Below are 12798 nucleotides of genomic sequence, written 5' to 3' on the forward strand. Positions count from 1 at the left end.
CTGCAGATGCTGGAGATCAGAGCTGAAAAATGTGTTGCTGGAAAAGCGCAGCAGGTCAGGCAGCATCCAAGGAGCAGGAGAATCGACATTGCTGGAAAAGCACAAAATGTCGATTCTCCTGCTCCTTGGATGCTGCCTGACCTGCTGCGCTTTTCCAGCAATACATTTTTCAGCACATTTTGCCAGCAGAATCATTCAAATCAAAGAGATGTGTCACTGCTGCTGTATGAGGTGTTACTGAGTGGGCACCAGGAATACATTGCGTTGGTTGTGTTTCTGTAACTGAGAAGGGATGGACCTCCATCAGATACAGTTTAACGGCTGCTCGTAATCCATGGGTTGCTGTCTCATTTAATGTCTCGGGTCTGTTACACAAGGACAGGAGGAGGCCATTCAGCCTTTCCAGTCTATTACAGAGGGCCACGAGGAGCCCATTCATCTCTCGCGCCTGTTACAGAAGGACAGGAAGTGTTCTTTAACTTTCTGTTACGCATAAATATTAGTTTTAAATTAGTTGTGGAACAGGAAAGACCTGATGTAAACATTAAAGTTCTAACTTTGAACAATGCCAATTTTGAATGTGTTATGCGACCCCTGTGAAAGGCTAATTGGAATACCCTATTCACAGGTAAAGGGATGGTTGGAAAATCCAAAGTCATAAAAAAAGTGGTTTCAGAGAGTCCAGAGCCAACGTGTTCCCATTAGTGAGAGGGGCAAGGCTGGTGGGTGTAGGGAGTTCTGGATGGCTAGATATATTGATGCTCTGGTCAAGGGAAGGAAGGAGGCATATGTCAGGTAAACAGAGCTGAGATCAAGTAAATCCCGAGACGTGTAAAAGGGCAGCAAGTGCATAGTCAATGCGGAAATCGGGCCAGAAAAATGTGGACATGAGATGGCTTTAGAAATAGGGTTTACGAGGCATTGAATAAATTCTACAAATCCTTTAATGGTAAAAGATTAACTAGGGAGAGAACAGGGCCCCTTAAAGGACAGTAAGGCTACCTATGTGTGGAACCACAGGAGATGGGACGGATACGAAACAAAACTTTCTCCTCAGTATTTAATGAGGAGGAGGTTACAAGAGCGAGAGAATGAATAAATACATAGTGATACATTGAAAGGTGTCTATATTACAAGGAGGTGTTTGACATTTTAAAACACATAAAGGTGAACAAATCCCTGGGACCTGATCAGTTGTATCCCAAATGTTTGTGGGAAGCTAAGAAAGAGATTGCTCAGCATTTTGCTGATATATTTGTATCATTGATTTCCACAGGTGAGGTGTCAAAAGACTGGAGGGCTGCTAGCATAATGTCATTATTTAAAAAGTAAGGAAGGAAAATAGGTAACCATAGATCAGTGAGCCTGACGTCAATGGTGACTAAATTGTTGGAGGGGACATTGTTGGAAAGGATGTATAAGCATTTGAAAAGACAAGGACTGAAGAGGCCTTTGTACATTGGAGATCACGTCTCACTGACTCGGTGTAATCTTTTGAGGAAGTGATGAAAATGATTGATGAAGGCAGGCCAGTGGATGTTGTCTTTATGGAATTCAGTAAGATTACCAAAATGTTCTACATGGTAGGCTGGTTAGCAAGGTTAGACTGCCTGGAATCCAGGGAGAACTCGGCATTTAGATCCAAAATTCTCTTGAATATTGGAGACAGGGCGTGACATTGGACATTTGTTCATTAAACTTGGAGACCTGTGACCAGTGGCGTGCCGCAAAGATCAATAATGGGTCCACCGCATTTTGTCACTTCTCCAAATCATTTGCATTTGAGGATATAAATTATGGTCAGTAAGTTTGTAGATAATACCAAATTTGGTGGTGTAGTCGACAGTGAAGAATGATCTCTCAGACTATAATGGGACCTTGTTTAGGTGAACCGAGGAGTGGCAGATAGAGTATATTTTAGTTACATGTGAGGTATTGCATTTTGGCAAGACACATCAAGGCAAGACAAAAAGGTAAGATCCTGTCGAAAGCTGCCAATGAAGGAGAACTCCATAGAAATTATCAAATCCCTACAGTTAGGAAACAGGCTTTTCGGCCCATCGAGGCCACACCGAACCTCTAAACAAACCCCTACCCTATCCCTCTGAGCCTGCATTTCCCATGGCTAATCCACCTCCCCTACACATCCCTGGGTACAGTGCGCAATTTAGCATGGGCAATCTACCCTTACCTGTATATCCTTATACTGTCTGAGTAAAACATAGCACACGGAGGAAATTCACGCAGACACGAGGAGAATGTACAAACTCCACACAGCCAGTCATTCAAGGATGGAATTAAACCCAGGTCGCTGCCCTGTGAGGCAGCAAAGCTAGACTAGTGGTGCAGGCTCTCCGTTCCTTGAAAGTGCTGTCACAGGTAGACAGCGCAGTGATGAAGGCATTTGGTGATCTTCCCTTTATTGGTGCGTGCTTTGAATCGAAGCATTTGCATGACATGTTAAATCTGTACAGGACATTGGTTTGACCACTTTTGTAATATTGCCTTTAATTCTGGTCACCCTGCTGTCGGAAAGGCGTTGTCAAACTTGACAGAGTGCAGAAGAGATTTCAAAGAATGTTGCAGGTGTTGGAGGGTCAGAGTTACAGTGAGAGTTTGAATAGGTTGGGACTATTTTCAAGTGTTGCGGCTGAGGAGGGACCTTAAAGGGGTTTATAAAATCATGAGGGGCATAGATAAGGTAAACAGTCAATGCCTGTTCCCAGGATAGACGAGTCCAAAATTAGAAGATAAAGGTTTAAGGTGAGAGGAGAAAGATTTAAAAAGGGACATGAGGGACAACACTTTCACACAGAGACCGCTGTATGTATGGATTGAACAGCCAAAAGAGGTTTTGGAGGCAGGTACAGTTACACCATTTAAAAAGCATTTGGATGGATATATGCTTGGGAAGTGTGTAGAGGGAGATGGGCCACCTGCTGGCAAGGGGGACGAGATTGATTTAGGATATTTGGCGGTATGGATGACCAGACCGAACGATCTTTTTCCTTGCTGTACATCTCTGAGAGTCTATTCAGTGTATAACAGGGGAACAGGAGGTGGCTATTCAGCATCTGAATTCTGCCAATTGTTTGCTCAATTACTGAGAGTGAAATACAAAAATACATCATTCAGAATTTGATGGTGTTTTGCAGAAACAGGAGAAAGGCCTTTAGTCAATAAAAAGCTGGAAAGAATGTGAAGAGGCCATTCAATCTCTCACCTCAAATGCACAGGAGCAGCTGGTGAGCATGAGCTATTGGAACCTGTTCCTCAGGAGCAGGAGAAGGACAAGTATTTTCACAAACTTGTGATCAGAAGGGAATCATTCAACTGCTTAAAGCTGGGACACAGGGACAGGAGACTCAACTGTTCGAGACTAGGACACAGGGACAGGAGGCAGTCACTCAACTGCTCAAAACTGGGGCACAGGCAAATCTGGAGGCTACTGAGGCCCGAGGATCCTGTTACGCAGGAACAGGAGGAAGTGACTCACTCCCCACCAGTATGGGACAGTGGGAGAGAAGGAGAGTTTGCTTGGAACAAACAGAAATATATGAATAAACTGCCCCAACATTCACTAAGACCACGGCTGATCTAATGATGATTCCCACATTCCATTTTACGGAGACTGTCCTCTCTGCAACCTCTGCTCCATTTTTTGGTCATGTTGCCGACACAGATGCTGTAACAACAGTTACCATGACTCATCCTGAGGGATGGGTCTAACCGGATGAGTAAGGATTTGAAGAGTCCAATCACAAAAATTAAAACACAAAATAAAGGCATTGCCAGATGTTTAGTTCTCTCACATTCGCAATCCAACTCACATAACAAGATCATCCATTACATATTCAGGATGGAGCACTGTGTAGATCCGGCTCGTGTACTGCTGAATGCAACCCAGCTATGTCCATAGTGAAACTCTGTGCAGCCCAAACCAATGCTGGATCTATAATCCTGGGCTAAATGTCCAGCGTGGGGAGTTGTGCAGTCCACACTGGTTCATTCATATATAAACCCAGGCTGTTGCATTGTTCGGTAACACTGTATTAGATCGCAGCCCAGTGTGGGGAAACCTTCAGCCAATTTTGGTACTGACAGGATGTGCAGCTCCCATCCATTTACAGCTCCATGTCTCCACTGTGCAATGACAAGGGATGCAGTGAATGTGAAAGTCACTGCGAGGAAGAGATGTAAATGGAAACAATTTAAAGACCAATATTTCTGATTAAGGCGCATATCACTCTAGTATTTAAAGATGAAATAACTGAGATAATATCTAATGAGATTTTGTAAATGATGCGAACATGTAAGAGGGGGATGGTAATATTATAGTGGTTGTACTATATGCCTTCAATTAATCAATGGGAATTAGAAGAACAAATATGCAGGAAGACTGGCGAGACTTGCAGGAGCAATAGGGTTGTCATAATAGGTGATTTTAATTATCCTAACATAGACTGGGACTTCCAGAGGGTTAAGAACTTAGATGGGACGTAATTTGTTAAGTGTGTTCAGGAAAGTTTCCACAAGCAATATGCAGAGTATCCTACTCGGGAAGGGACAAACTCGACCTACTGTTGGGAAATAGGGATGGATCGGTGACGGAGGTAAAGTGGGGGAGCATTTTGGGAAAAGTGACCAGAGCTGTATTAATGTTAAAATAGGTATGGTAGGGACAAAATTGGTCCACAGATTCAAGTTCTAAATTGGGGCAAGGCGACTTTTGTTGGAATTAGGCAGGGGATTGCAGGGCTTGATTGGAGTAGTGTGTTTCCAGGTAAAAGGATCCCGGGAAAGTGGGAGGGCTTCAAAAGTAAGATAGCTCGAGTTCAAGGTCTGCATGTTCCTGTGAGGGTGAAGGGAAAGTGAGGCTGGAAGAGAGAGCCCTGGATGACAAGAGATATTGAGGCTCTGACCAGCAAAAAAGGAGGCGTCGCTCAGGAACAGGTAGCTGGGACCAAGGGAATCTCTGGAGGTACATAGGGGATACAGGAGTTTACTGAAGAAGGAAATCAGCAGAGCTAAAGTGGGGTATGAGATAGCCTTGGCTGAGCAGATTAGGGTGAATCCAAATTCACTATAGTAAAGAAAAAGAACAACTAGAGAGAGAATACGACGCCTTAAAATCCAAAATCGGCATGCATGTGTAAAACTTCAAGAGATGGGTGAGGTCCTCAATTTCCCATCTGTGTTTATCATGAAGAAAGACATGAAGACCTGTGACCTTTGGGAGGTTAGTTGCGATACCTTGGCACAGTCCATATCACAGTAGAGGTGCTGTTGGAAATATTAGAATGCACAAAGTCAGATAAATCTCTTGGTCCTGACCAGTTATATCTAAGAGCACTGCACGAGGCGAGAGAAGATAGTTCAGGGGCAAGGTACCGGAAGACTGGGCAGTAGCAAATGTTGTGCCCTTATTCAGAAGGGCTGCAAAGAAAAGCCTGGGAAATATAGACCAGTAAACTTCACATCTGTTTCTGGAAACCACTTGAGAAGGTACGGAGATATAAGTTATGCATGCATTTGGAAAGACAGAGTTTGACTTGGGGCAGTCAGCATAGCTTTGTACCTGGCAGATCATGCCTGACAAATTTTGAAAGTGTTTTTGAGGAAGTGACCAGGACGCTTGACGAGAGCACAGTGGTAGACATATTCTATGTGGATTTCAGTAAGGCCTTTGATAAGGTTCCAAATGGTCGGCCTCTCAGAAAGGTTAGATTACATGGACTCCAATGTAAACTGGCAAATTGGCGACACAGTTGGCTTGACGTTATGAAGCAAATGGCTATGGTGGAGGTATGTTTGTCGGACTGGAGGCCTGTGACTAGTGGAGTGCCTCAGTGATCGGTCCTGGGCCCATTGCTGTTTGTTATCTATATCAATGATTTGGACCACAGTGCACAACGCAATTTTAGTAAGTTTGCAGATGACACTAAATTAGGAGACATCATTTACAGTGAGGAACATTATCAGAAATTGCAGCAGTACCCTGATCAGCTGAGGAAGTGGGCTGAGAAATGGCAAATGGAGATAAGTGTCTTGCATTTAGGAAAGTCAAATCCAGGTAGGAATATAATAACGAATGATAGTGCCTTAAGGCGTGTAGTGCAATCAAAGGACGTTGGATATCAAGTGCACGGTTATCTGAAATTTGAGTCACAGATACACAGGACAATGAAGAAGGCTGTTGGCACATTGGCCTTCATCAGCACATTGAGTATAGACGTAGGGGCGTTATGTTGCAGTTGCATAGGATGTCGGTAAGGCTGTATTGGAGTATTGTGTTCAGTTTTGTTCACCTTGCTCTAGAAAGGATATTATTGAACAAGAAAGTACGCAGAACAAATTTCCAAAGATGTTCCCTGGGCTAAAGGCTCTAAGTTATAGGCAGAGGTTGGAACTTATTTCTTTACAGTGTAGGAAACCGAGGGGGTTCTTATATAAGTGTAGCCCTTATAAAATCATGAGAGGTGTGCATGGGGTGAATACTTCAAAATTCTTTCCCAAGGTTGTGGAATCGAGGACGAGAGGATATGCATTAATGTTTGGAAAGAATACAAAATATAAAAAGGAAACTGAGGGGCAACTTTTTTACACAGAGTGTGGTACGCATATGGACGGAGCTGTCAGTGGAAGCGATTGAGGTGGGTGCAATAACAACATTGAAAAGACATTTGGAAAAATACACAGATAGGAAAGGATTAGCGGGATACAGAACAAGGGCAGTGGAATGGGGTGAGTCTGGATGGACATTTTGGTTGCCATGGACCAGCTGGGCCAAATGGCCAGTCACACTGGCAGTCTTGTGCAATATGACTGTAAATGAGTGTGTTTTGGGTGAAGACAGGGTGGGGGGGGGGGGGGTGGAGACTGAGAAAACATGTCATGGAAGGATATGTTCACAGGTTCAGAATGCTGAAATGAAGACATTTCGATAGTATCATGCAACACGGGTCAGTATTATGAAGTATGATGAGTGAAAGGGATATCGCTGTGAGTTCAGGTGATGGAGAGTTTTGGATGAACATTTGTTCTGCAGCTTTGTAACTGGGAGTGAGGACAGCAGAGTCTTCGCCTCACTGGGCTGAACCTAACAAAAAACTGTCTCAGTGAAATTTTCATTGAGTGTGACAGAGGGGTTGTCTGCACGAGGCCGAGCTCGTTTCCTGGTGCTATCTTAACAAACTCATCTCATTAACTACACATCCCATTCCATAGTGTCCCTCTCATACAATGCCTGCCCGATTCTCCCACCCATCATGACTGGAGGTACTCACAGTCGCCTGGATGCCCCTAGATATTCCGTAATCCCTGACACTGGTGCCATCTTTAAAAGATCAATGGGCACACGGTTGCGATTTCTCAGTTTGGAGCTGCCCTGCACATTTTCCCCAAGCATGGCAATGAAGGGGAAATTACACTACGGTTTGTCGACAGCAGCACGGATGTCCTGGTGGATGCGCTAGTACAAAAGGGGACCATTCTCTTCACAGAGGGAGCCACACTACCAGATCCACCGAGCATGGGCTGAGCTCACCATCCAGCTCAGTGCAGTTTCTGGGGTCTGAAGAAATGTCCAGCAAAACAGGACAAGCATCAATAAGCTTCCTCACTCTGTCAGGATAAAGGTCACCATATTTCCTCTGCTCCCTCACACTCACTGTATGTCTGTTATAGCACCGACCCCCGAACAAGGCTCATGCTCCACCACTCTCACTATTGCATGCTGCACCTTCCCTCTCTTTCTCTCTTGCCTTTCTAATGCCCCCCACATAGTTAGAGAATATTCTGCAGAATGTCAATTATGGAATGTTCCAGGTATTGTTCCAACTTATTCCCAGTTTCAGGAAAACGGCTGTGCCCCATTGCGTAACACGAAAGAGAATGGAGTAGAGATGTACCTTTTTCAAATCGCACACAATTAAAATCCATCATGAGGCCATTCAGTACTTCAAATATGCTCCAACGTTCAATACGTTCGGGGGTGATCTGATGGTTTTCTCAGCTCCATGTTACAGGAACTTTCAGTCAATCAACCCCCAGGTTCCTGTTACTGAGCAGATGGATCTCAGACATTTTTGTACCCCGGGTTTCTTCTAGCATGTGTTCAGAAGGCATTTCCCATGGGGACGGACTCTCCTTACAATATATTTCATCTGATTTATAAATTCATGCAACAGTCACCATGCTTTCCACAGACCAATCAAAAACATGCACTTATTTTATGGTTATCGATATCTAATCATGATTAGTCATTCTGGTTATTTCACTTGTCTCACCTTATTGTATTCAACCAAAGGTAGCTTCCAAACACTTGTCACATTATAAAATATAATTTCTAGCAGAGAACATTTTTAACTCGAATCCATCTTTTCCCTTGTCATTAAAATTTCTCTTGCCCTTTTTTTGTGACTGATTCTATGTGCAATATTACACAGTCTCCCACTCAGTTGGCTGGATGGTTGGTTTGTGATGCAGTGGAAGGCCACCAGCGCAGGTCCAATTCCCCACACTGACAGAGGTTACCATGAAGGGGATGCTCTCTCAACTTCACCCCATCACCCGTGTGGTGACCTTCAACGTAAACCACCATGAGTGGTTTCTCTAATGAGAGTTATTTGGGACTCTAATCAATCAATGTTAGCATTTTAATTTTTTAACAATTTATTTTATTGAATAAGATATTTTATTATTATATTAAACCAATAACAAAACAACTCAAATAACTGAACAAAATTACACCCATGTGCATGCAGAGACAAAATAAGTTAAAGTCTCTAAACGGACAGAAGAAAAACAAATATAAATAATAAATAATTAATAAATAATACGGCTCAGCATAACAAAGTGATAGCTCTCGTTCTTCGAGAGCATGAACTGATACACATTCATATGTTCATAATTCTTCATATGTGATTCATTAGACAATATCGATTGGGCTATACAAAAGCCCTTTTTAGAGTGGCAGATAAGCATGTATCACGGTAATCCTAAAAGGGTTGCCATATCTTATATAAATCTCTGCTTTTCGGTGCACCATACTGGTGAGAATGTCCAAAGGGATATTCTCCATGACGAGCTTACTACCACCCAACAGACCCGGAGGTTTGTCAGACATCCAACACAACAGAATATTTTTACTAGCACAGGAAGTATGGGGGAGATACTAAAGGAGTATTGTGCATCAGTATTTACTGTGGAAAAGGTATGGAAGATATAAAATGTAGGGAAATAGATGGTGACACCTTGAAAATGTCGATATTACAGAGGAGGAAGTGCTGGATGTCTTGAAACGGGTAAAGGTGAATAAATCCCCAGGACCTAATCAGGTGTACCCTACAACTCTCTGGGAAGCGAGAGAAGTGATTGCTGGGCCTCTTGCTGAGATATTTGTAGTATGGATAATGACAGGTGAGGTGCCGGAAGACTGGAGGTTGGCTAACTTTGTGCCATTGTATAAGAAGGGTGTTAAGGACAAGCCAAGGAACTATAGACCAGTGACCCTGACTTTGGTGGTGGGCAAGTTGTTGGAGGGAATCCTGAGGGACAGGGTGTGCATGTATTTGGAAAGGCAAGGACTCATTAGGGATAGTCAACATGGATTTGTGCGTGGGAAATCATGTCTCACAAACTTGATTGAGTGTTTTTGAGAAAGTAACAAAGCGGATTGATGAGGGCAAAGGGGTAGATGTGATCTATATGGATTTCAGTAAGGGTTTTGATGAGGTTCCCCATGGGAGACTGAATGGCATGGTGAGATCTCATGGAATACAGGGAGAACTTGCCATTTGGATACAGAACTAGCTCAAAGCTAAAAGACAGAGGGTGGTGGTGCAGGGTTGTTTTTCAGACTAGAGGCCTGTGACAACTGCAGCGCCACAAGTATCGGTGTTGGATTCACTAATTTTTGTCATTGACATAAATGATTTGGATGCGAGCATAAGAGGTACAATTAGTAAGTTTGCAGATGACTCTAAAATTGGAGGTGCAGTGGAGAGCGAAGAGGGTCACCTCAGATTGACCAAATGGCCAATGGGCTGAGAAGTGACAGCTGGAGTTTAATTCAGATAAATGCGAGGTGCTGCATTTTGGGAAAGAAAAGCTTCGCAGGACTTTAACACTTAATGGTAAGGTGGCAGGGAGTGTTGCTGAACAAAGAGACCTTAGAGCGCAGGTTCATAGCTCCTTGAAAGGTGAGTCGCAGATAGATAGGATAGTGAAGACGGCATTTCCTTTATTGGTCAGAGTATTGAGTACAGGAGTTGTAAGATCATGTTGTGGCTGTACAGGACACTGATTAGGCCAGTGTTGAAATATTGCGTGCAATTTTTCTCCTTCCTATCGGAAAGATGTTGTGAAACTTGAAAGGGTTCAGAAAAGATTTCAAGGATGTTGCCAGCGTTGGAGGATTTGAGCTATAGAGAGAGGCTGAACAGACTGGGGCTGTTTTCCCTGGAGCGTCGGAGGCTGAGGGGTGACATTATCGAGGTTTACAAAATTATGAGCGGCATGGATAGGGTAAATAGGTAAAGTCTTTTCCCTGGGGTCGGGGAGTCAGAACGAGAGGGTATAGGTTGAGGGTGAGAGGGAAAAGATATAATAGAGAACTACGGGGCAACTATTTCACACAGTGAGTGGTACGTGTATGGAATGAATTGCCAGGTGATGTCAAGGAGGCTGATACAAGTGCAACATTTAAGAGGCATTTGGATGGGTAAATGAATAAGAAGGGTTTGGAGTGTTATGGCCCAGGTGCTGGCAGGTGGGACTAGATTGGTTTGGGATATCTGGTCGGCATGGACGGGTTGGACCGAAGGGACTGTTTCCATGCTGTACATCTCCATGACTCAATGATTCTATGATTTATATTAATCTCTATTTTTTGGTGCACCATGCTGGTGGGAAGGTCCAAAGGGATATTCTCTATGATGAGCTTACAAAGTTTCAACAGACCCGGGGAGTTTTCAGAATTACAACACAACATAATATTTTTCCTAGCATAGAAAGTAAGGATATACTTTTTATTCCCATATGCATCTGCGTAAGATACTCTGGGCAGGCCCAGGAAAAGAAAAACCGGGTCCATCTCCAATTCGGTCCCCAAGACCCACTCTACCACACCTAACACAGTGCTCCAATATATACGAAGCCTGCAGCAGGACCACATGCAATGCATAAGAGTGTCTGTAGTCATTCTGCATTTAGGACACGCTGAAGATAATCCCACTTTGAATTTTGAGAGAAAATCTGGGGTCAGATAGTACCTATGAAGATTTTTCAACTGCATGGAATGGGTTCTATTACAGATCAAAATCCTTCGAACATTTTCACAAATATCCTCCCATGTTTCCGAAAAGATCTAAATCCCCAACTCTCTCGCACAGACGTCACGAAGCTGCACAGTCTTTTCTGCGGGAACACTCTCCAACAAATGGTAAAGGGTACTGACAGAGAGTGTATTCTTTCCAATAATCACCTGCTTCTCTGTACTGGATCTATAAGTGTCTTTTAAAATTGTGTTTTTAATCAAATCTCTAATCTGGAAAAAAAACAGTGGAAGTCTCTACTAGGTAGTCCATATTTACGAGTTATTTGATCAAACGTTATTATTGTTTCTCCTTCTAGTAACACGTGGTGGCTCAATGGTTTGCACTGCTGACTCACCGCACCAGGGTCATGGGTTTGGTTCCAGCCTTGGGTGACTGGCTGTGTGGAGTTAGTATATTCTCAACTGTGACTGCGTAGGTTTCCTCCCACAGTCACGGACATGTGCATGTTAGATGACTTGGCCATTGCTCAATCGTTCATAGTGTTCCAGGATCTGTAAGTTGGGGCATTAATCAGGGTAAATATAAGATGGTAGGGGAATGGGTGTGGGTGGGTTACTCTTCAGAGGATCGAAGTGGACTTGCTGGGCCCAAGGACCTCTTTCCAAACTGTAGGGATACTATAATTCTAAATCACCCAAACAAGGTATCCCCCTCGCTGACCACAGTTTAAACCTGGAATACATTATCCCCAGTATACCAATTATAGGGGTAAGAAACATGGTTTTGGCTGTATTGCTTCGATCTGACGCATTGTCCTTCAAGTTTTAAAAGTATTGATAATCATTACTCTATGACAATATTCCATAAATGTTGTCATTTTGTCTCAGAACAACAGACTAATAAGGGTTCACTTTGTCTGAGAGGGCTCAATGTCTAGCCATATTGATGCAGAGACCTCAGCGGCCCAGGCACTAACATACGATAAAAAAAGACTTAATTGCTTGCTTTTAATCAGGGAGATCTACTCCTCACAATCTGTGGGGCAGTTGCAATTTTCTTAGCTAGATAAAGAATCGCTTATGGTGCCAAATAAAAGAGCTAAACCAGCCATTATGTTTCCGAAATATCTGTCTGGGAAACATCATAGAAAGCATTTGAACTGGGTGTAGGAAATGAGGAAGGACATTCATTTTAATAACAGCTATCTGACCGAGCCAGGATATTGGAAATGCCTCCATGTTTGAAGGTCTTGTTTAATTTTGTCAAACAAATGGACATAGTTCACGTTAAATAAATGATCAAAGACAAATGCAATGAATATACTGAAATAGGGAAACGACCCCCGTGACCATTTAAAAGGAATCCAGGATTTGCCCTCAGTATCAGGTATTTCCCTAAGACCTTCTGTAGGCATGGCCTCCAACTTTGGAAAATTAATCTTATCGCCCGGAAAGGCAACAAGCGAATCAATGCATCGCATCACATGAACTACCGAAATTGCGGGATTTGACAAAAACGT

The sequence above is a fragment of the Chiloscyllium plagiosum genome, unplaced genomic scaffold (genome assembly GCF_037043375.1).
Source record: "Chiloscyllium plagiosum isolate Xiang-an unplaced genomic scaffold, Cpla_swu_hap1 HiC_scaffold_42, whole genome shotgun sequence".
Taxonomy (NCBI): Eukaryota; Metazoa; Chordata; class Chondrichthyes; order Orectolobiformes; family Hemiscylliidae; genus Chiloscyllium; species Chiloscyllium plagiosum.